At 41.6% G+C, this 23,658-nt stretch overlaps 1 long non-coding RNA gene across 1 annotated transcript in view; it reads left to right on the forward strand.

The window, feature by feature from the left end:
- LOC113630382 (uncharacterized) overlaps positions 1-14,969 on the forward strand; it is a 36,848-nt gene extending 21,879 nt beyond the window's left edge. Inside the window, exons 2-3 of the long non-coding RNA XR_003436947.1 lie at positions 2,099-2,212; positions 14,459-14,969. This is a non-coding gene — a long non-coding RNA (uncharacterized LOC113630382). The remainder of the gene's footprint in view (positions 1-2,098; positions 2,213-14,458) is intronic.
- The last annotated feature ends 8,689 nt before the right edge of the window (positions 14,970-23,658 follow it).

The following is a 23,658-nucleotide window of genomic DNA, read 5'->3' on the forward strand; positions in this document are numbered from 1 at the left end:
TCCATGAACCTGGGGTGTCATTTCCATTTATTTAGATCTTCTTTAATTTCTTCCAGTGATGTTTTAAGAGTTTTCAGTGTGCAAATCTTTTATTTATTTTGCTCAATTTATTCCTATTTTTATTCTTTTTGATGTTACTGTAAGTGAAATTGTTTTCTTAGTTTCGCTTTCACCTTGTTCATTGCTAGCGTATAGAAATATACTGACATTTGTATATTGATCTTGTATCCTGCAACCTTAGACGTTGTTTGTTAGTTCTAGCATTTTTTTAGTAAATTCCTTAGGATTTTCTATATACAAAAGCATGTCATCTACAACTAGAGATAATTTAACTTTTTTCTTTCCAATTTAGATGCCTTCTATTTCTTTTTCTTGCCTAGTTTCCCTGTCTAGAGCCTCTAGTACAGTATTGAACAGAAGTGGCAAGAATGGATATCCTTGTCTGTTTCCTAATCTTAGGGGGAAAGCATCTGTTCTTTCACTATCATGTATGATCTAAATTGTGGACTTTCTGTAGATGACCTTTATCAGGTTCAGGAAGTTCCCTGTGTAGCTCTCTTTAAATGCCATTGATGGGCAGGGCTGAATTGTTCAAACTAATGATATCTAAAAGTTAATTTGGTACTTTATGTCCTTTTCAATGTTGTAATAAGATATGGAAACAATATGCCCACTAGAGCCAGATTATTTATTTTTTTTCTGGAAAAGGCTGCATGTTGCAGAAGGAACTTTTCTGTATTTCTCTTTTTCTATCCCCCAAGCATTATTCCTTATCTCCCACCACATGAGAGCAAACAACTTATTGTGGCAGGTAAATATAATAGCTTCTCTCCATACTCTCCTTATGCTTGTAGGATGCAGTATATTTGTACACAAATTTCAATAGCACATATTCTATGGATGATATATAAAATAAGCTGCAGGAAGTCAGTAAAGGTGTCAACTCCAGAAAACCACCTCAACAGACTGCTAAGAAGACAAGACATTATCAAATCCAACTTAAATTTTAGTTCTCAGGGGACCTGGCAAATTAGGACTTGCTCCGCATCCTGGAAAAAGAATTGCTGATTTGATGGTGATTGTGACAATGATAAAGATGATGATGATGCAGCCTCATCAGTTCAATGTATAAGAACTACCAGGTGCTAAGTGGTACCTTTAAGAGGCGGAAGTCAAAGAGCCAATGCAGGACTGGCCACCCAGGTAAAAACAATCCCAGCCAGGGAAGACACAGTATGGCAGAATTAATTGAACGGCTTTGGTTCTATTCTCTAACTGCTATTCTCAATTTTCCAACTTCCTATTGCAATTAGACTGCCATTTTCCCTAGTGGCCAGTATTCATCTCTCACTCTCAACTTTTAGCACTTTGCCTTTTGCTCTGTGTAGTGTCTAGGGACAATAAGTACTGCCTTTGGCTGCCCCATGAACCTCTCCCTTAAATGGCAGAATAGAAACACTGCATGTCTCTTGTGTCTGGAACTGACCCTGCACGCACCCCAGGTTTGACTTTGCTTAGCCTTGCATTATTTATGTACGACAATTATAATCTGAAAAGCAAACCATAACATTAAAAAAAAAATCTTTGAAGTCCACATCATGTGCTTTCAGAGCCAAGTAACAAACGTGTAGTACTCTAAGTCTTAATAGCAAGACCAGTTCTGCTCTTTGAATTGAGAGCCAGCTTCGCTACCTCTGATAGAAGAGAGATTATTCTTTGCTTATTTCCATTCTTTTTTTTGGCATTCTCACGCATTTTATTTTATTTATTTGTTATTTTATTGGATTATAGTTGATTTACGATGTTGTGTTATGCGTATTTCCATTCTGCCAACTCCCAACATTTTAGGCAAGGATTGTCAGGATAAAAAGAACTTTAAAAGAACAGAGAATCTTCCTTTGCTTTCAGATGAAACTACAACCCAATCACAGAGTAAGTTAGAAGTTAGGTAATTGGGAATTATTTCTTCTGCATAAGGCTGACATCATTTACCCCTATCTAATAACTTCGGTTTGGTGGAGGGGAAGGATGAAGGAATGATGGAAGAAAAAGGGGTTGGGATACATGAAAACTCACGACAGTACTATACCTTTTTCAGGTCTCAGTGAAGGAGTTTGGGTGTTTCTCATGAAGTACCACCGATCCCTATGAGAAATATGTTTGTAGTGCTCCACGCCTGCTTGGAGAGTCCAAGAACTGCTGAAAACTGATGGTAAGAACTAAGGAACAACCTAGAACAGCTGGCCAAGGGTGAAGAACCGATAGACAAGAGGAGATGAGATTTGATTTGCACTTTGGGTCACACTAAGTAAACAGTGAGGCAAAACAGTGGAAAGGCAGGACTATTTTTGCTAAAGCCTTGATGAGTTGTCACACTAAGTTGTGAGCAAAGTGGAGAACAAGCTCAGGTCTTAGGCTCTGACTTAGCTCTACGATGAGACATCATGTCCTTCGGAGGCTTCTCGTGTGGCCTCACTAAGAATCCCAGGAGAGGGATTTTCCATTCAGCTACTTGATAATAAAATTTAAGTCCTGATTTTCAGGCAGTTAAAAGAAAGGACAAAGCTAATGTCCTCGTAAAAGCCTGAAAAATGGAAACGATTAAGGAAATGATCATGAAACTCTAAGAACCATTTCCAAGATTGAATCATAAAAAATGTAGACTAAAAACTTATTAGCGGTAATCATGGTGATGAGGATAAAGAAGACTGTACTGCAAGCAGAGAAATCATTCAGTTCCCACATGGCTGTCCTAAGAGAAAAGAGACTCTGGCCTAAAGGAAATATCAAAGCTTATTTTTTAAAATATATGATCCTGTTGTTTTTTTCAGAGAATTTGCATTTGGAGGTTTATTCTGAGTAAATTTCCCCAGAGAAACGTTATGCTCTCTTACTCCGATACAGAGAGTACAGATAGTGTCAGAACAAGAAATGGAAATGACACTCAGAAATTAAATAGGGGCCAAATGGAAATACTGTGCAGGTGAAATGTTTTTCAATCATCAGTGTGTTTTCCCAATCTCTCTGATAGGGGTAATTTAGTTTTGGGTGAGAGTGGGGATAGGATGGGTGGGGTGGAGCTGGGGGGAAATTGTGGTACCCTTAGAACCACAGGACTAGAAAGGGAAAGGAAGAGTATAAAATCCACCTTTGGTTCCTCCATCTGGATTACCCTAAACAATTTCCAAGTAAATAATACCTTCTCAGGAGTACTTCTCAGGAAAAAAAAAAGAAAAGATTACTGAGCCTCCAAGTGGAGTCTCACTTCAGATGACATAAAGGCCTTGGGAAGACCCTAGGGTAGCGGACATTAATTAAAACTGAAGTGGAGTGGGTTACCTTAGGGCTAGGAATTGAAATGTTCACAAATCAAGTTATTCAAATAGTCTAGAAACTATTTTTAGGAAAAACGTCACAAAATGTATTTACAGTGCACAGGTAAGATGATTAAGGAGAAATTTGTCTGAGAAACAAGTCTCAGAGTTTAGAATTAGGAGCTCAGCACATGGGTTCTGCATCTGTGAGAGCCAAGGGGGCTGCAGGAGGGATCCAAAAGTACAGTTTCCTGCAACCCCAAAGAGGATGCACCGCAGTGAACATTTCCTCTGATGTTTTGAGGTGGTGAGAAGATCTCCAAGATACGTATCTCCGTGTTATCTTACAGTTTATGAAGTCCCTTATTTGTATGTAAGAGTTTACTGTGCAGGTGCAACTTGCGATAGGATTTGATTTTAACGCATTTAAGTTTTAACACATTTTACTCTACACTGAATTATTGCTCTGCATAATAATTAGACATAAATACTAACTTTGTATTTTTCTTCTTCTCATTTTGCCATTTCTTCAACACGCAAAACTAAGGTCAATGTCTATGTCCCTAATGCCAAGTACAATTTAACTATCATACTCTTTGGTCCTAACTTTCTCATCACGTACCTACTTATTTGATTCAGTATCTGCCCCTCAGTACCTGAGTCCATGCTCCTGGCCTGGTATTCTCCGTGCCTAAGTATTTTATCCCAGCATCCCTCTGCCCCATCTACCCATATTCCAGGATTTGGGCAAGTGCTTTCTGCTCCCATTCCTGCTCATTGTGTCTTGGGCAATGAAAGGCTTGAGGTGGCAGGAACTCTGGGCCATGACTTAAACTGCAGTCTTCAACAGAAGGGCAACAGTAATGTTTCTATGTTGTGGGTGAGGAAGAGAAGGACCAGAGATGGCAAAGTAGAGAGTAAAGAAGGGAAGGGATGGGGTGGGCCTAGAGAGAATAGGCTGGGGATTCCCGGATACCTTAGATTCCTCTCTAAATTTTAGTAAAATGCCAGTGGCACCCCAGCACCACGAGGCCAAAGCAAGCAAGAGGAGACCTCTTTGCGATGTGGTAGTTGATGCGATGTGTCACTCAGGTCTCCTTCTAGGCATGAAGGCTTTATTTCTCCAAATGCCGGAAGTGCTGGTAGCCGACAGCCTTCAGCTGTCTGCCTTCTTTAGAACTGCTTGGGCTGAAGAGAGCTGCCTCGCCCTCAGTCACAGCCCGTTCTTGAAGCACCCTTGTGTCCAATGACTGGTCAAAATCAAAGGCCATTCCCTTCACCCCCAACAAAGAACACCTCTGAAAGTCCATCTCAGCCTCACTGTGGTGAGGAATGGGGAATTAGTGTTTAGTGGACATAGAGTTTCACTTGGAGATAATGAAAAACTCTGGAGATGGATGGTGATGAAGATGGTTGCACGATCATGTGAGTGTACTTAATGCCACAAATTTGGGTTGGTGTGATTTCAGGGGCCAGATTATACAGCAGTTCTCAATTCTGGCTGCACACTAGAATCACTTTGGGAGCTTTAAAAAAATGATGCTTCAGTACCCCCATACTGATTTATATGTAATTGTCTAGGGACCCGGGTTTTGGTATTTTTCAAAGCTCCCAGTGATTCCAGTATGCAAAACACAGTAGAGATTTACTGGGCTAGAAGAACGCCAACCCACACCTTCCCCACCCACTTGCTATTACTGCTGAGGATTTGGCCACTTGCTTATCTTTCTAGACTCATCTTTCCAGCTCACCCCCTCCTACGCATACCCAAGGTACAGCTGAACCAAATGACTTGTCATGTATCCTCTCCCATCAAACCCTGTCTGACTCTGTCCCTTTGCTCCTGTTTCCTCTAACAAGATTGCCCCCATCTGACTGATGTCAGCCCCAGTGGACCACTTCTTTGAGCCCTCAGCACCCTTCGCTAGGCTGTGCCAGGTACCCTCCTCTAAACTCTAGAAGCGCTTCATGTGTAGACCCTTATACTGCTGCCCTTATCACAGAGGTGGGAAATCCAACTCCCCAGTGCTGGGATCCAGTCTTTCTTCCTGAGTTCCCAGGTCTGAAGAAAGACACTAAGGAAGTTAACCAGCAGATATAGTTGAACAAGTAGGTTTCTTTAATTAGAGATAATTCATCCCACAATTGAATAGCATTTTTTGAAGTAAATGCATTAGGAAGGACTAGCATATCAGTGTAAATAAGACAGCTTTTCATTTAACATTAGTTGAGCTATTATTATGTGTCTGGGATTGTGCTAATACTTAGAATTTCTTACTGCATCTCTGTGGCAACCATAGGAGGCAGGTACTATCATCTCCATGTTGTAAATGAGGAACCAATTTCAGGCAGCTTAAGAGCTTGCCCAGGATCCCAGCTAGTGTGTAGCAGAGCTGGGAGTTGCCGTTGGTATACAAGTGATGATTCTAGATCCTTCCTGATTTGGGGAAAGGGACAGAGCAAAAAATGTATGAGGTCACTGGGAATCTAAAATGGGAAGAGAGGAACTTCCCTGGTGGCACAGTGGTTGAGAATCCGCCTGCCAATGCAGGGGACACGGATTCGATCCCTGGTCCGGGAAGATCCCATATGCTGCAGAGCAACTAAGCCCGTGTGCCACGACTACTGAACCTGCGCTCTAGAGCCCGTGAGCCATAACTACGGAGCCCACTCGCCACAACTGCTGAAGCCAGCGCGCCTAGAGCCTGTGCTCCGCAACAAGAGAAGCCACCGCAACAAGAAGCCCGCGCACTGCAATGAAGAGTAGCCCCCGCTCGCCGCAACTAGGGAAAGACCGTGTGCAGCAATGAAGACCCAACGCAGCCAAAAAAAAAAGAAAAGTTTTTTTAAAAAACGGGAATAGAGGCTGTTACTGGTAGGAAAAGGGAACCAAAAAAAGGTGAGGTCGCAGACAGAAAAGACAAATGTTGAAATCTTGCTTATTTTACTCAGGCCTCAGCTTAATTGTGAGTAGGTATTTAAATCACATTCTCAGCCTGGAAGGTAGGTGCTGTGAGCCCCTCATTCCTCAGATACACTTCAGTTAAGCCCAGCCCAACGATATTTACTGAGGATCTATTACACGCCAGAAACGGTACGAGATATCTGCATTCCAAGCACAGATGATACTAGATCTCTGCCCAGATAGAGTTCTCCTTCTAGTGGGGGCAAGAGGTACACTGTCAGCAGACATCCCAAGTACAAAGGTATGTGTTCTTATCATCAAGGTATGTATCGGCAGCTGTAGAAGTGCAAGAGGACCAAGTATCCCAGAGAAGTTAGGGAGGGCTTTACAGCATTTGAACTTGGGTTTGGTGGGTGTATAGGAATGACATTTGAGCTTGGGGTTGGTGTGTGAATAGGGGTGGCCACATGGAAAAAGAAGATGAAAGTTCAGCAGGTGTGAAAGCATGGCTTCAAAGGACATAGTAGTTTGGGAATGGGCCAAGGAGTCAGGGTTGCGATAGGGAATAGGGATGGGAGGGAGACAGGGCCATCTATGCCAGGCTAAGGAATTCTGACCAAATACATATTTTAGAAAAAAACGTATTTTGATGGCAACATGGAGGTTTGAAAGAGAGAACAGTTAGAACTCTTACAAAATGAAAAATGAGAGTCCAGGAGTAGGGCTACACTGTATGTGTATGTACGTATGTGTTTGTGGGAGAAAGAATCTGTAGGACTTGGTACCAGTTTTTTAAAAAGAGAGTGAGAAAAAGGGAAAAGTCAAGGGTCCTAGGTTTCTAGTTTAAGCATCTGAGTTGATTGAATTGAAGACTGGGAACATAGGAGCAGTTTTGAATTCGGTTTTGATCAGGTGGAATGTGAAGTACCCCAGAGACATTCAAGTGAGGGCAGAAATAACATAGGAAGCATGAGGCTGTGATCCAAGATGTCAGGTTAGGGAGGCAGCAGAATAAAAATACCGTCAGTTTTTAAAAAATGAATGCCAGACTGCCAGATGACATTAAAACACATCTGGGAGTAGACATGGGCTTTGGAGCTGCAAGACTCAAGCTTCTAGACTTGGCCACTTAGTGCTGTGATCTTGGGATATTTCCTAGCTTCTGGGACTCTCCAATGTAAAATGGAAACAATATTAACCTATCTTGCAGGGTTGTATTCAGATTAGCAATAAAGTTTGCAAACTCCTAACAATGCAGGTCCAACTGAGTTGGCCCGTGGTAGTTTTTGTTAAAGTTCATGGATGGAAGGAGTAGGGTTAAATTTGGGAGAGGGGACTGTCCTATGTTCAAAAGAAAGAAAAAGAGTCCATGGAAGGGACTATCTGCCTAAAGTGGCTAGGGTACAAGGTGGACTTACCCTCTGTAGAGAAACGGATCGTCATCATCCATGGCCCTGTTCAGGTCCCGGAAGTAGGTGTTTGAGGTAGAAAAAGACCATAACCACCTTTTCTATTTGATTCCCTCTAGTCACCCTCAAAGAATTAAAATCAGTGTACTGGGGACTTCCCTGGTGGTGCAGTGGTTAAGAATCTGCCTGCCAATGCAGGGGCCACGGGTTCGAGCCCTGGTCTGGGAAGATCCCACATGCCACAGAGCAACTAAGCCCGTGTGCCACAACTACTGAGCCTGTGCTCTAGAGCCCGCGAGCCACAGCTACTGAGCCCATGTGCCACGACTACTGAAGCCCATGCGCCTAGAGCCCATGCTCCGCAGCAAGTGAAGCCACCGCAATGAGAAGCCCATGCTCCGCAACGAAGTGTAGCCCCCGCTCGCCACAACTAGAGAAAGCCTGCGTGCGGCAACGAAGACCCAACACAGCCCAAAATTAAATAAATAAATTTATTGAAAAAAAGAAAATCAGTGTACTGCTAGGATTGGTCTTCAGAGTAACCCTGTCCATGCCCACCCTTTCCCCAAGAAGGAAAGCAGAAAGAAAGGGAGAGAAGAAAGGAGGCACCTGTAGATGGACAGGAGGACTGTCGCCATCTGCTTATTCATACCTGGCTTTCCTTTCAGAGTGTAACACATTCTTTCATTTTATAATAGAGAAAAAATTCAAATGAAATTCATTAATTCCAAATTATAATCAGTTGATTAATTTACAAGTAAAAATGATTAAAGTGAGGTCCTTTCCTATTTCGATAGGAGGAGGGAATGAAGAGGGTAGGGGAGATTTGAACATGGAAAAGAGAAGGATGGTTGGGAGAGTTGTTTAAAAAGAGAAATTTTTTTTTAAAGGTGAAGAGTGAGGGTATAGAAAACATACTTCAGATTTTGCCTACAGTTGGTTTCCAATATTTGACAGACATTAGCTGCATGTAAGATTTTTGTCGTACGCAGCTGCCAACAGTTGCAGCTGTGCATGTAGAAATTTGTAGAGCTGTCATTGTTATAATGTTGTTGACTTTTGTTTTAAAGGAGCTTTGTTCACTGAGAATCCACAGAACTCTCTACCTTCCTAAGAGCCCAGGCTCCCCGAATACCAATGTTTAGTGCAACTTAACACACACTGATGCAGTAAACTCCATATGTCAGAGACCACACCGGGAGTGAGATAAATAAAGGTAGTTTTTGTCCTCAAGGAGCGTCCAGTGTGGAGAGGAGTAGGGGTAGCAGCCATTGGTGGTGGAAGCAGATGAGGGTGGGGGGAGGCAGATGAATAATGGCCACATAAACAGATACGTTTATTAATTCCCCGATGTGACTGGGACCTTGACCCATTTGCAAACATTATGTAATCACTGAAACAAGTCCAGCTAAATTATTCAAAAATCTCTAAATGCCAATTCCATTTAATTTTAAATAACAAGCATCCCTGAGAGGGATGATTTTCGGAACGGTGACTAAGGGAAAATATTTTTCCAGCAGGGTTTCTGCACAGGAAAAAATTCATTGCTTCCATCCCCACATCCCACACCCTGCATTCCACACCCCTTGGTGTAAAAATATTTGTATTTAAATAATTTTAAATGTCATGCATTTATAATTAAAAGCAATTCTGTGCTCAGAGGAACAGAAATTACTGACTTTAAATCAATGAGAAAAACTAAATTTTCCTCAAAGGAAGATTTCATGAGATTCAAAGGTAGTGTAGATCAAGCTAATGTGATATAAGGCTATTCGTTGCATGTGGTCTGTGGTGTGACCACTGATATAACGGCCCACCTCCAGTGGCAGGAGCGTAGAGGACATTCCAGCAAGAACACTTCGTGTCTCCCAAAGGGTCTCTTCTCTCTCCCTTCTCCTTCCCATCTTTAAGTACCCAAGGACTGGATTTGCCCAGAATGTTTCATTTTCCTTCAAAACCACACTCCCCTACCCCATACCCTTTGGTTGGTGAGATCTTTCTAGTTAAACAGCTCCTGATGCCTTCTCAGCATCCCTTCTGAAACACAACAGCCTCTCTCCCCATTCTCGACCCTAGTCAGGGCATTGCATTCCCTCAGCCACAGTGATTGATTCAGCAGGGCATGAACTGGGAGATGAGCCAGCCAAAGCCTTCACTAAGGAAGACAGGGAGGGGTGGGTTCCTGGTAACTTTGGGGCACTCCATGGATTCTACTCTGCCTGTGGTGGTTAACTTTATGTGTCAACTTGCCTAAGCTGCGGTGCCCAGTTGTTTAGTCAGACACCAGTCTAGGCATTTATGTGAATGTATTTTTTAGATGTGATTAACATTTAAATCACCAGACTTTGGGTAAAGCAGACTACCCTCCATAATGTAGGTAGGCCTCATCCAATCAGCTGAAAGCCTTAAGAACAAAGATAGATTTCCCAAGAAGGAATTCTCCTCAAGACTGCAACATAGAAACACTGCTTGAGTTTCCAGACTGCTGCCCTGCAGAGTTCAGACTGAAGACAACATCAACTTTTACCTCATTTTCCAGCCTGCCAGCCTGCCCTAAAAATTACCCTCACAATCACGTGAGCAAAGTCCTTAAAGAAATCTCTTCTCTCTGTCTGTCTCTCCTTCCCTTCCTCCACCCTTCCCCTACCTTTTCTCTCTCATTTCCTCTGTCTTCTGTTGATTCTGTTTCTCTGGAGAACCCTGACTAATACACTGACTAAGTCATATTTTCACCCTCAAAAAACACAGGGTTTTATTTGTGTGTTTGTTTAAGCCAGCTTGAGTTGTGTTCCCATCACCTGTACTAAGAGTCTTGAACATTCCTGGGTGTAAATGGACAGAATGCCCTATAGGTTCATAGATGAAAGATTCTTCCAGAAATCTGCCTTATCAGTTACTATACAATAAGCTGCCTAAGGACTGGGATTGTGTCTGATGCTTTATTCAACTGCCATTGCTTAGAATTCTTGTTACATAGTCATATTAATAAATGTTGGTTGAGCCGAATTATAGAAGGAGGTGACCAGGAGTGCTCAGCTCCTGGAATTGCCCTGGTAGGTAGAGATACAGATCTGCTGACATTTAAGAAGCCCAAGAGTGACCACAGGTTTTTATCATTTGGTTATGATAACCATAACAAGTAGCCTCAGCAATTATTATTTTCATGGAGTTTCTTAGAAATTGTTGCAGTGTGTTTTCATTTGTGTCCTTACATGTATATGTCTATTATCAATACACATGGGTTCCATTCTAGGTGTTTGGATTGGATGGTGCACATTTCTTAGCCGCATCAAAGCTGCACCCCTCCAGGGAGATTCTAGTCAAGAGCAGGACAGCTCCATCATTGCTACATTGTTGTATTAGTTTGCTTGGCCTGTCTTTTAACAAATTACCACAGACTGAGTGGTTTAAACAACAAAAATCTATTGTCTCATGGTTCTTGAAACTGGCAGTCTGAGATCAAGGTGTGAGCAGGACCTTAATTCCTCTAAAGGCACAGGGAAGGATTGTTCCAAGCCTCTCTTCTGGCTTCTGATAGCTCCTTGGCTTAGAACAGCGAAACTCCAAACTTCATGTGATATTCTTCGTGTCTGTGTGTGTTCATACACAAATTTCCCCTTTTAATAAGAACGCCAGTCATATTGGATTACAGGTCCACCCTAATCCAGTATGAGCTCATCTTAATTAATTACATCTGCAGTGACCCTATTTCTAAATAAGGTCGTATTCTGAGATATTGGGGGTTAGGACTTCAACATATTTCAACCCATAACAATTGCCTGTACTTCTTCAACTCATTTCTGAGCAGCCTTCATATGAAGGCACTAGAGCTGTGAGTGACAGAAGGACAGGAGAGCTGGCTGCCAGAGCTAGGAAGCACAATGTTAAGATTCTGACCACTTGGTGGCTCCGTGATTGCAGCTACACACTCCTACACCAAACAAATCATTTCTATCTAGAAGCAGCAGCCTTGTTCCAAAACTAATACTGATCGTCTTCCTCTTGTACCCTCCTCTAGTGGGTCTCCTTTCCTTCTCCAGTATCTTCTAGTTGGTTTTCAACCCACTTCTTCTCCCTTCTTGAAAAGAATAACCAAGAAACAAGAATTAGAAACAACATAAAAAGAAAAGAATGAGAGGAAGAGCAAGAGAGGTTTTAAAAATAACACCGTTAAAGATGGCAAACGTACTATTTTCTGTGACGTATAGAGCTGAGGTTGGAAACTTCGGAAAGTCATTTTCTGAGGTTCTAGGTGCTTTGTACCGCTCAGACTAGCTAGAGATGTAGGAGGTGACAGATGCAGAAGCAGCACGGATGGCACTCGGCAGTGGAAGTGGAAGAGCGTGAGGCCATTGTACTGCTGCAAACTCTCCATTTCAATGCAGGAGGGGGTCAAAGACAGTTCTTTCAGGTGACTGGGGAGAGGGAATGTGACTAGGATGGGGGGCAGGGAGCTTGGAGGAGGTTGGTGAGTTTGTGGAGAAAACTTGCCTAAGGGACACTGCAAATAGGCCCAGGTGCTGTCTTTGTCATGCTTGCTATAGGTCACAGCCACCTACTCTTGGAAAGCTTTCAGTGTAGTCCCTGATGCATAAAGAGCTGTGAACACCTGGCCTATATCAATTGGATAATTTTACATAACTCCTCAGCCAAGTAAATCGACACCAGATTAGGGGCCGGAACCTAACACAGAAGATAGCATCTAAAAGCAAGTAAGAATTAAAGTTAAAATTAAAACTCTTAAATGTATTGGCAATACTTACGCTATTCCTATTTACTTACATTTAACATATTACTAGTAAATCGGTAGCAAATATGGAAAAATATGATGAATAATTTATGGGCCAGAAAGTATATATTTTTTCCAGAAATTGTCTGAAACAGATGTTTCAAGAGTTTTACCTGTGATGTTCTTCTGGGCCTGCCATCCATCTAGCCAAAAATAAAAATTTAGCCCAAGAGCATTTTTTTGTTTGTTTACTTGTCTACAAGTAGTAAAACAATAGGAAACAGAATTTTCACCACATAGTGTAATCTTATAAAGCTAGATGTTTGGCTTTATAAAAACCCAGCCTACCTTGTGTAGAGTCCCTCTCCCCTATTCATTGATTTCTGTCGTACATTTACAGCTGGAAAAGCCAGTAGTTTTTGTGGTAATCTTCATTAATATCAAAATAATGGAGAAAAGATTAATTACAGCACAGTTTTAAAAGAAATATACCTGATTTTTCTGTGAAAATAAAATCTGCTTAAAATTGGTACAAATCCTGGTCCACAGTCAGTGTTCAATTAAGTGATAGTTGAAATAAATTATAGAAGGAAGGGGCCTGGAATGCTACTGCCAACAAACACACACATACATACACACACACACACACACACAAAACCTTACCATTTGTGGTTGTTTTCTATTCTTTAGGAGCAAAATACAAGGTAAGATGTAAACACTGAAGAAGGGTGTATCCTGAAGCTTCAGATTAAGGTATATTAATTTTTAGTCTCTCTGAAGATAATGAGGTTTGGTCATAAGGTTATTCAGTAAGGTCAGTGTTGTCTGCAAATTACAATTTTGCTGGTAACAAAATATTTTAAGTCTGTGTGGCAACATGGTAAAATGGATCTAGATAACTATGTCTCAGTTATGTTAAGAATAAAGATGGTTGCTCTCCTAGCTAGTAGACACAGTGGGTTCTTAGAGAATCACAGTAAAAAATAAGTTATTCTGCTAAAATGTGTTTTCGGCAGTGTTTCAAAGTAATTTGCAAAGTTTGGGGGAAGAAAGGAAAGCACCACTTGATGCTCTTCCATGGGGAAGGCCACAGCGCCACAAGTGATGAAACAGTGACTGAATCGATAGCATTCTTCAAGGCAGATGCTTGAATCCAGTAAGACATTCTGTCGAAAAGCAGTTATAAGTTACAGTTTAAAATAGTATTTGTAATACTGGCTTGCTTGGAATAAGATCAGGTTCCTCAAAACACTTGTAGGCATCTTTGAATAACTTTTCCATAAACAGAATAACTTTAAGAATAAATATCTGAATCTTTCCTCACTCTCTTGGAATCTTCTCTTCCCCTTCACTAAAGATCCTCATCTCAGCCTAAAGCAGTGATTTTCAACTAAGGGAGATTTTGTCCCCCAGGAGACTCTTGGCAATGTTTGGAGACGTTATTGGTTGTCACATCTGGTGGGGGGGGGCGGCGGGAGGAGGGAGGGGCCACTGGCATCTGGCGGATGAGGCCAGGGCTGCTGCCGAACATCCTACAGTGCACAGGACAGCCCCACAGCAAAGAATTATCTGGCCCAAAATATCGATAGTTCTGAGACTGAGAAACACTAGCCTGGAGGTATAAATGAGGCAGGTGCGTGTGTGTGTGTGTGTGTGTGCACGCGCGTGTGTGTATGTGCAGCGTTGTCACACAAACAAGTGGACTATACACATGCTTGAGCTCTAAAAGCCCACTGAAACCCACATAAACTGGTAGCCTTACACATCAGCAGTTCCAGTAAAGAAATTCTACTTTCAAGCTAGATGTGAGGCAAGCTCAGAAAGGGTTTTTTTATTCGTTGCTCCACCCCAACTCCTCAAGTAGACGTTCTAAAGGAAGCATTGTTGTAAACAATCAGAGGGACCGTTGACTTTATTCTAAGGTTTTAGAATTGTGGCTGGGCCTTAGCCTGAGAGTCTCCACTACTGGATGGGACGCCTCCATGAGTTTGTTCCTTCTATCCTGAAAGTTTTAACTGTGTATTTTAACAGTGACTGCCATGTGAGCATTCTTTATGTCATCCCTTTTGGTTACGTGTTGTTTTCTCTTCTCACCCTCCAGGCCCTTGTCCGAGACAACAGGAAATTTTCAGGTCACGTGTTTCCTTTCCAGAGAGTTGTTTTGTGGATACAATGGAGTCTTTAGCATTCACAAGATTTAGAGGACTTCAGCATAATTTTATTTTCACATACCAACAATCACTTACGGCAAGTACCTTTTCTCTCCTGACCACCATAGAGCACACTTTTGTTTCCCCATCCAGTCCCCTGTCTCACTGGCCGCAGCTCTGAAACGGCTGTGTTCTTTACCACAGTCTTCCTGAGACAGGTTGCTGCCTCCTTTTAGGAATACCCATGGTAAACCCACCTGAGGAGGGTTTTGACTCAACTAAAACTTCAACCAGCATCAGAGGCTTTCGAAGTATAACTGATAGGTACTAAAAATGTCAGTAATGTTGGTAGATACCACACAAGAAATTTTAAGCAGATAAAGCACCGTTTAGCAAAATTACCTACCAACATCCTTTTTTTTTTTTTTGTGGTACGCGGGCCTCTCACTGTTATGGCCTCTCCTGCTGTGGGATCTTCCCAGACCGGGGCACGAACCCGCGTCCCCTGCATTGGCAGGCGGACTCTCAACCACTGCACCACCAGGGAAGCCCTTAAGGTCCCTTTTTTTTTTCCAACATCCTTTTAACAGACAAAAAAAGGCAAGAGGAAAAAAAAGCAATAACTTATATAATTAATCTGTACAAAATAACACAATTGATATATTTTTTAACAGTAATAATCACGGAATGCTAAAGCTGGATGGGACATTCTGTACTGCTTAGGTGGGCTGCCTGGTGTAACAAGTGCTGGCTTCTTTCCTTTTCTCTCTCTTGTTTTACTTTGGTGATGAAGACACGAAGGCTCAGGGAGGGGAATTGACCTGGCCAAAGTCACACAGGCAGCTGGGCAAAGTCAGAATCGGAAACACAATGTGCACTTTCTTCCACATATATAAGAGGCTGAAAACACAGAAGACTGTGATATTTATATGCATACTTTTCCAATTTTTTTTCCAGTGTTTCCTTTTTTCCCTGTTATCTTTTAACCCAAATTTCCCAACTCCTTACACAGACTATTTTGGAAATTAGAAGACATAGTTTTAATGCAAATAATGCCTTTTTAAAAGAAGTTGTAAGCACCCACAACATTTTTATGCTTAGTGACTTGATGCCAACTATATATATTCATGGGTGGATGGGTATATCTGGATCTATAAATGTCATTTGTATATTCATATACATTCGTACACCAGATTTCCAAATCTAGTTGTTTCCCCTCACCTCCAAGGAACACACTGCTCCTGACATTTCGGTAGCATAGCCTAACTATACAGTTCCATCATGGGAGTTTGTATTATATATAAGTTTATGGTAAAGGTAAAAATACGGGTCTTGATAGTTTTCTTCCAGTGATATTCATTATCTTTTGCTAGGAAAGGTGAAAATATAAGCAATCAGTGCATTTCTGTCGAAAGGAAGGAGAATTAGATCTAAATAAGAATAAGCAGCATCTCAGGCTTGACAAACTTTTCCGGAAATTTTTTTTTCCCTGCTCTGCAGAGAGCCCTCAGCATGGGCCATGGGTCTGGCTGCTGAAAGAAGTGTCCGTGCAAATCTCATTCTCTATTTTCTGTAATCACCACCTGAAATACGTAAGTAAAACACACAGTCTAATGTACCTTAATGTTCATCCTCATACTTTAAAATAAGCATTATTTCTTGGTGACTATACTTGAGAAGTTTTCTATTTAAACTGCGTATACATACGATGCCAATTTTTAAAAATCTTGTGTGTATTCACATATATAGGAACAAAAATCTATATGTATGTTTACCAAGATGTCGACGATGGTTTTCTTTTAGTGGTATGACTTTTCTTTATACTTATCTCTATTTTTTACAACGATTATTGATTTCTTTAATGTTCAGAAAATTATTAACTTAGCACAAAATATTACGTAAAGCCTTTTCAAATGGCATCCTTTGTCTCTCTGATTCACTGGAGTTTGTAGCTACTTCTATTCATTCAATAAATATTTAATGAATACCTACTATGTGCAAGGTCCTGTGCTAATGGCTGTCAGATAAATAGTTTTACTATTTTACAAAGCTCAATCCTATCAGCTAACAGATATTCACGGAGTGCCTGCTCTGTGTTCACAGCTGCCCAGTAGGAGTTCTGGATGCAGTGGTGAACAAGATAGTGTTCTGTCTCCAGGAGCTTATATGCTATAAACACGTAAACAATAAATAACAGTGGTCAAGACGCATGTTATGAAGGACATTTTGAGGTAATGTCACAGATAGTAACTGGGAGGATGAGGCTGCTTTAGCTGAGAGTTTGTGGAAGCCCTCGCTGAACAGGTCACATTTGGATTGAAGACTGAATATTAGAAGGAGACACTTTGTGAAGATAAGGCCTCGAGCAGGAGGAACAGCAGGAGGGAAAGACCCAAGATGAGAGCAAGCTTGGTATATTCAGGGAAAACAGCAAAAACTGGCAGAGTACAGAGAAGGAAGAGAAGGAAGCAGAAGCCAGTAGGGCAGCCTTCCAGGCCACAGTACAGAATTTAGATTTGATTCTCTGTTGCAAAGAGAGGTCTTTGGTGAGTTCCAAGCAGAGAAGTGATGTTGCCTAGTTTACATTCGAAAAAGATCCTGCTGGCTTCTGTGTCAACAGTGGATTTGGGGGAGGCAAGTGTAGTGGCAGGGTGCTGTTGAGGACATAGCGAGAAGCTGCCACATAAGGATAGTTGTGGAGGAGAGATACTGAAAACTTTAAAATGGGAGAATACCTCTTGGTTGGGGCAAAAAAAAAAATGTGTTCTACCATTGTATAGGTACTCTTCTCTCTCTCTTCTTTTTTTGTTTTAAATAAATTTATTTATTTATTTTTGGCTGCATTGGGCCTTAGTTGCTGTGCACGGGCTTTCTCTAGTTGCGGCGAGCGGGGGCTACTCTTTGTTGCGGTGCGGGGGCTTCTCATTGCGGTGGCTTCTCTTGTTGCAGAGCACAGGCTCTAGGCTCGCAGGCTCAGTAGTTGTGGCGCACAGGCTTGGTTGCTCCGCCGCATGTGGGATCTTCCTGGACCAGGGCTTGAACCCATGTCCCCTGCACTGGCAGGTGGATTCTTAACCACTGCGCCACCAGGGAAGTCGACTACTCTTCTAACTTTTGTCTTTTAGAGTGTGGCTGAGATTACTATCATCTCTCGGTATCCTTTCTCCTCTATTTTTATAATAGAACTTCCTGAGTTCTAGCTAGACACATGGGTATTAGGTCGTCAACTACATTTCCCAGCTTTCCTTGCTACTGGGAGTGACCTTATGACTAAATTTAGACCGCTGGGAAATGAAGTAATGTGTGCTCAGTCTAGATTATCTCCTTAAGGACATAGTCACTTGGTAAACTTTCTTCATTCTTCCCTTGGGCTGAAACTCAGACGTGCATCAGCCCATCTTTGACCCCGGGGTGTGAGAACATCACCCTAGGGCATGGTGGAGCACCAGATGGAAGGACCGACTTCCCTGAATGACCTCATGGGACAGCCCTCCAGCTGGCCCTCAATGCTCCTGTTCAATCTATATCACGTGAGAAAAAGAAAGTTCTTTCTTTTTTAGAGCTGTGCTGTATTCTAGGGTGTTTTGGTTAGAACCGCTTATCCCATACCTTAAGGAAATGAGGAGATTTGGGGAAGCCAAAAGAAGCATTTACAGCAGAGAAACCGGGGCATGGCAGATGTCTTTGAGCCCATCAGTGCCCCCTTGTCTGGAATAGGAAGAAAGCATAGCCAAATGAGAGAAAAACTATTTGGATACTAATCTGCTCCAAAGCCCTAGGGCCATACCCAAGGCTTGGGAGAGTCCTGACCGCCAGCTAAGATTTAGGGTGAGTAATAAAGGAACATTCCAATCATGAACTCTGTATAACATTAAGTTGTGATAAGCTGATAAAAAAGAAACTGAAAAATAACATAGACTCGTTTTCTCTACCAGTTATTTTAAAGAAACTTTACATTTTGAATTAATGACTCCTAGTGAAGAAGTATGTATATACTACACACAAATGGAAAATACACCAAGTTCCATATCAGTGGAGCACATTTCACACGAGGCCTTGTTCCTCTATCTGTACTGGGTGGCTACAGCTGACTCTTCTCATCTGGTTGCAGTGTGCCTTAATTTGGAACCTTACTCATTTTTTTAAAAAGCCCATCTCAAGGTTATGGAGGTTTACCCACACACAAAACAAGATGAATTAGGTAATACTAATATTATGTTAGGTAAGAAAATGATCTTCAATATGGAAGAAACCCAAGCTCCCTTAGAGAGTTTTTTTTTTTTTTTTTTAGGATTAAAAAAGAGAATGTATGTAAAGCAACCAGCAAAAAATATTATTGTTGTTGTTAGTTTCTCCCTTTCCTATACTCACTCAATTATTTGTCTTTCAAATTCCAAAATACTCTGAAATCTGCCATGAGTCCCTGAAAGAATGACTAAATGATCATTCTCAGTAAGCTGGTAATTTGGGTTTTCTACATCCCTCAATATAGGATTGAAGTGAAAGGTGGGAGGGAAGGGACACTAATATTTATGGAGCATCTACCATGTGTACACTTTAGGTCGGTTATTTCCTCTGATCTTAATAATTCAATGTGGTGATACCATCATTCTTTTTTTTTAATTATTGCAGTAGTTAATTTACAATATTGTGTTAGTTTCAGGTGTCCAGCAAAGTGATTCATTTATATTTTTTTCACATTATATTCCGTTAAAGGTTATTACAAGTTTATAGTTCCCTGTGCTATACAGTAAATCGTTGGGGTTTTTTTGTTTTTTTTTTTATTTTTGCGGTACGCGGGCCTCTCACTGTTGTGGCCTCTCCCGTTGCGGAGCACAGGCTCCGGACACGCAGGCTCAGCGGCCATGGCTCACGGGCCCAGCCGCTCCGCGGCATGTGGCATCTTCCCGGACCGGGGCACGAACCTGTGTCCCCTGCATCGGCAGGCGGACTCTCAACCACTGCGCCAGCAGGGAAGCCTTACAGTAAATCTTTGTTGCTTATCTATTTTATGTATAGTAGTTTGTATCTGTTAATCCAATACTTTTTTAAATTTTTAAAAAATTTTATTGGAGTATAGTTGATTTACAACATGTTAGTTTCAGGTGTACAGCAAAATGAATCAGCTATACATATACATATATCCACTCTTCTTTTAGATTATTTTCCCATATAGGCCATTACAGAGTACTGAGTAGAGTTCCCAGTGCTATATAATAGGTCCTTATTAGTTATCTATTTTACATATAGTAGTGTGTTTATGTCAACCCCAATCTCCCAATTTATCCCTCCCCCCCACCTCCACTTACTCCCTGGTGACCATAAGTTTGTTTTCTACATCTGTAACTTTGTTTCTGTTTCGTATATAGGTTCATTTGTACCTTTTTTTTAGGTTTCATATATAAGTGATATCATATCCCATACTCTTAATTTGTCCCTCACTCCCTCCCTCTCTCCCTCTCCCCTTTGGTAACCATAAGTTTGTTCTCTATGTCTGTGAGTCTGTTTCTGTTTTGTATATACATTCATTTGTACTATTTTTTTAGATTCCACGTATGTGATGTCATATAGTGTTTATCTTTCTCTGTCTGACTTACTTCACTAAGTATAATATCCTCTAGGTCCATCCATGTTGCTGCAAATGGCAATATTTCATTCTTTTTTATGGCTGAGTAATATTCCATTGTGTGTGTGTGTGTGTGTGTGTGTGTGTGTGTGTGTGTACACATACACATACACATACTTGGGTTGTTTCCATGTCTTGGCTATTGTAAATAGTGCTGCTATAAACATTGGTGTGCATTTATCTTTTCAAATTAGAGTTTTTGTTTTTTCCAGATATGTACCCAGGAGTGGGATTGCTGGTCATGTGGCAGCTCTACTTTAGTTTTTTAAGGAACCTCCATACTGTTCTGCATAGTGACTGCACTAATTTACATTCCCACCAACAGTGCAGGAGGGTTCCCTTTTCTCCACACCCTCTCCAGCATTTATTGTTTAGAGATTTTTTTGATGATGGTCATTCTGACCAGTGTGAGGTGACACCTCATTGTAGTTTTGATTTGCATTTCTCTAATGCTTAGTGATGTCGAGCATCTTTTCGTGTGCCTGTTGGCCATCTGTAAGTCTTCTTTGGAAAAATGTCTATTTAGGTCTTCTGCCCACTTTTTGTTTGGGTTGTTTGTATTTTCAATATTGAGCTATATGAGCTGTTTGTATATTTTGGATACTAACTTCTTGTTGGTCACATCATTTGCAAATATTTTCTCCCATTCCATAGGTTGTCTTTTCAGTTTGTTGATAGTTTCCTTTGCTGTGCAAAAGCTTTTTTTTTTTTTTTTTTTTGTGGTACGCGGGCCTCTCACTGTTGTGGCCTCTCCCGTTGCGGAGCACACGCTCTGGACGCGCAGGCTCAGCGGCCATGGCTAATGAGCCTAGCCGCTCCACGACATGTGGGATCTTCCTGGACCGGGACACGAACCCGTGTCCCCTGCATCGGCAGGCGGACTCTCAACCACTGCACCACCAGGGAAGCCCAGTGCAAAAGCTTTTGAGTTTGATTAGGTCCCATTTGCTTAAGTTTGCTTTTATTTCTTTTGCCTTGGGAAACTGATCTACGAAAATATTGCTACGATTTATGTTGGAGAATGTTAAACATCATTCCTATTTTAACAATAAAGAAACCACGTTTGACAGAGGTTAAATTCCTTACTCAGTCACATAACTAATAAGTGGTTGTTAACGGTTGAGCTGCAGTTCAAACTCAGAGCTGTGTGACTCCAAAGCTTCCCATTCTGGCTGTACCTCTGGAGTGGTCTAAGCCTCATGGTACATAGGATGCAAGGTTGTATGTGACAGTCCCAAACATAGTAGTGGACCCCAAAACCACTTCCTACTCTCAATTTTCTTTTTTAATCCCAGGCAGAATTAATCATTTCCTCCTCTGTATTCCCATTTAACATCTTGTATACACATCCATATGTAGAGTAACTATTGGTTTACAGACCTATTCATGGTTGCCTTCACTAGACTGACAGCTTTTCATCAAACATTTAGGCAAACATTTTGGCATCTGTGTACTCTTCGTGTCTAGTATAATACCTGCAGGTAGCAGACACCTAATGAATGTTTATTGAATCATCCACAGATTCCCGAACAGCAATAACATATCATCATCCAGTTGCCCATGACCATCGCCAGGACTGTCTCTGAGTTATCTTCAGTCTAGGCCCCCAAGCCTTGTGAGGTTTCCATGAGCAGCAGGTATCACATGTGTGTGAAGACACGTGAAGCACTGCCTGTCAGAACTGTCACACATTGACTAATATAAACAAAGACCTTTTGAAGTTGTGCTTTATGGTAACTGCAGAAACCTTTCTTAGTAAATGAGAAAACAGCTTTTTCACTCTGCCTTGGTTTGCTGCATTAAAATGTTCTGAAGGGCAGCACATGTACACACACAGACACACACACACACACACACACACACACCCCTACACACACAGTGAGAGCTAGCATTATCCCTACAGTATCAGGGACCTCCTGAACTGTAATCTCACTGCATGGGGGCTGAGTCACAATAGTAAACATAAGAGGAACTTTCACAACAAATTCTTTAAACATATTCATAGCTGTCAGCAACGATATTAGATTTAGTTAGGCAACCCTGATTTGTGCCGCATACAATCTTTACTGTAATTAGATTCTTTGTTGTACACATTTTGTCACCACTGAGGAAAGGTCATTAAGAGGCGCACTCTCCTATAGGTAATCGCACCCTGGACCCTATAAGCGTGACAGTAACTGGCAAAGAAAATGCACAGCTTCTTCCCCTGCATGGTAATACGAAGGGAACAAACAGTGCCTGAATCTTACTCATTTCCATTTTCTGTCAAAATGTTCTTTGTATAATCTTGCTGAGTCCATAAGAGCATGTAACAGAATTATCACTATCATTTTGACAACACTAGGCAGAAAGGTAAAAAGCAAGCGTCATTTCTATAGAGCTCTGTGCTGTGATTGTTGTTTCACAATCCAGACTGCTGTTCAATTTGGGGATAGTGTCAAGAACTATGGAAAAGTCTGATATTGTACTCTACTTGCAAGCTGCCAAGTTAGCCTGCCATAGTTTCATGTATTCTGGTAGAAGAAATAAGAAAATAAGAAGAAATCAGAGACAAAGGACAGCTTATTATTCACAGCAATAGTAGTAGGTGAACCAACTGTGCTGGCCTGGGATTGCCATTAGGAGAAAAGTTAAAGCATCTTACCTGGGAATGGTCAGAAAAGAATCCTAAATTTTGTAATTAGGATTATAGAACTTCCTACCCCTTTCATCCTAATCATTACCCAGGAAGCAGCTGAGAGAAACTGATCCCCTTCTGGGGAGAGTTGCATTCAATGATCTAATTGTCTGAGTAAGGTGTGTGGACCAGGAGGAGGTGAGGGAGGTAGAGTTGGAAACATTGTTGAATCAATTATCGAGGACACCATTCCAAAGCTCAGTAATACCAGATGCCCGTGGATGTCAGGAGGCATGGAAGGTCCATCAGATAGCTTGACTATAAGTCCACTGCTGAGTAGCTTGTGATAAAAAGCACACCATTGTCAGACGGTAAGTGTCCAGACAGCCAAAAACTTGACCTGGATTAGTTTCAAGGACCACAATAGTGTTGCCAGAGTTGGCAGATCAGACTGGAACAGAAATAGCATAACCTGAAAAAGTATTAACAGCCTTGAGACCCCATGGATAGCCCTGGGAAGGGACCAAAGGTCAAATGTAGTTCTTCTGCCAGGAGTCGGTAGGGTTGATGGCCCACATGATGTGTCCTGCCTTGTGCAAGACAGATGGGTCAACTTTTGGCAGGTGTTCCAAGTCTGGCATGCAGCAGTAATCTCTGTGCCAGAAACTAGAGACCTTGACTTTGTGCCCAGCCTACGATGCTTCCATAGTAAGTGTTTCCATGTCTGGTACAGTGATGGATCCAGGCAAGGATGGTGAGAATCTGGACAGTAACAGCTTAATGAGCAGCTTGAGTCAAGTCAGTATCGTCAGAGAACAGACTCTTAGCATGGGCTTGATCCAGACGGTTCTGTCGGCAGCCACAATTTATTCCCACAGTTTGCAGCCCCAAAGAGGGTGTCTCCAACC

The sequence above is a fragment of the Aethalodelphis obliquidens genome, unplaced genomic scaffold (assembly GCF_003676395.1).
Source record: "Aethalodelphis obliquidens isolate GAN/ISIS:26980383/991018 unplaced genomic scaffold, ASM367639v1 scaffold2, whole genome shotgun sequence".
NCBI lineage: Eukaryota > Metazoa > Chordata > Mammalia > Artiodactyla > Delphinidae > Aethalodelphis > Aethalodelphis obliquidens.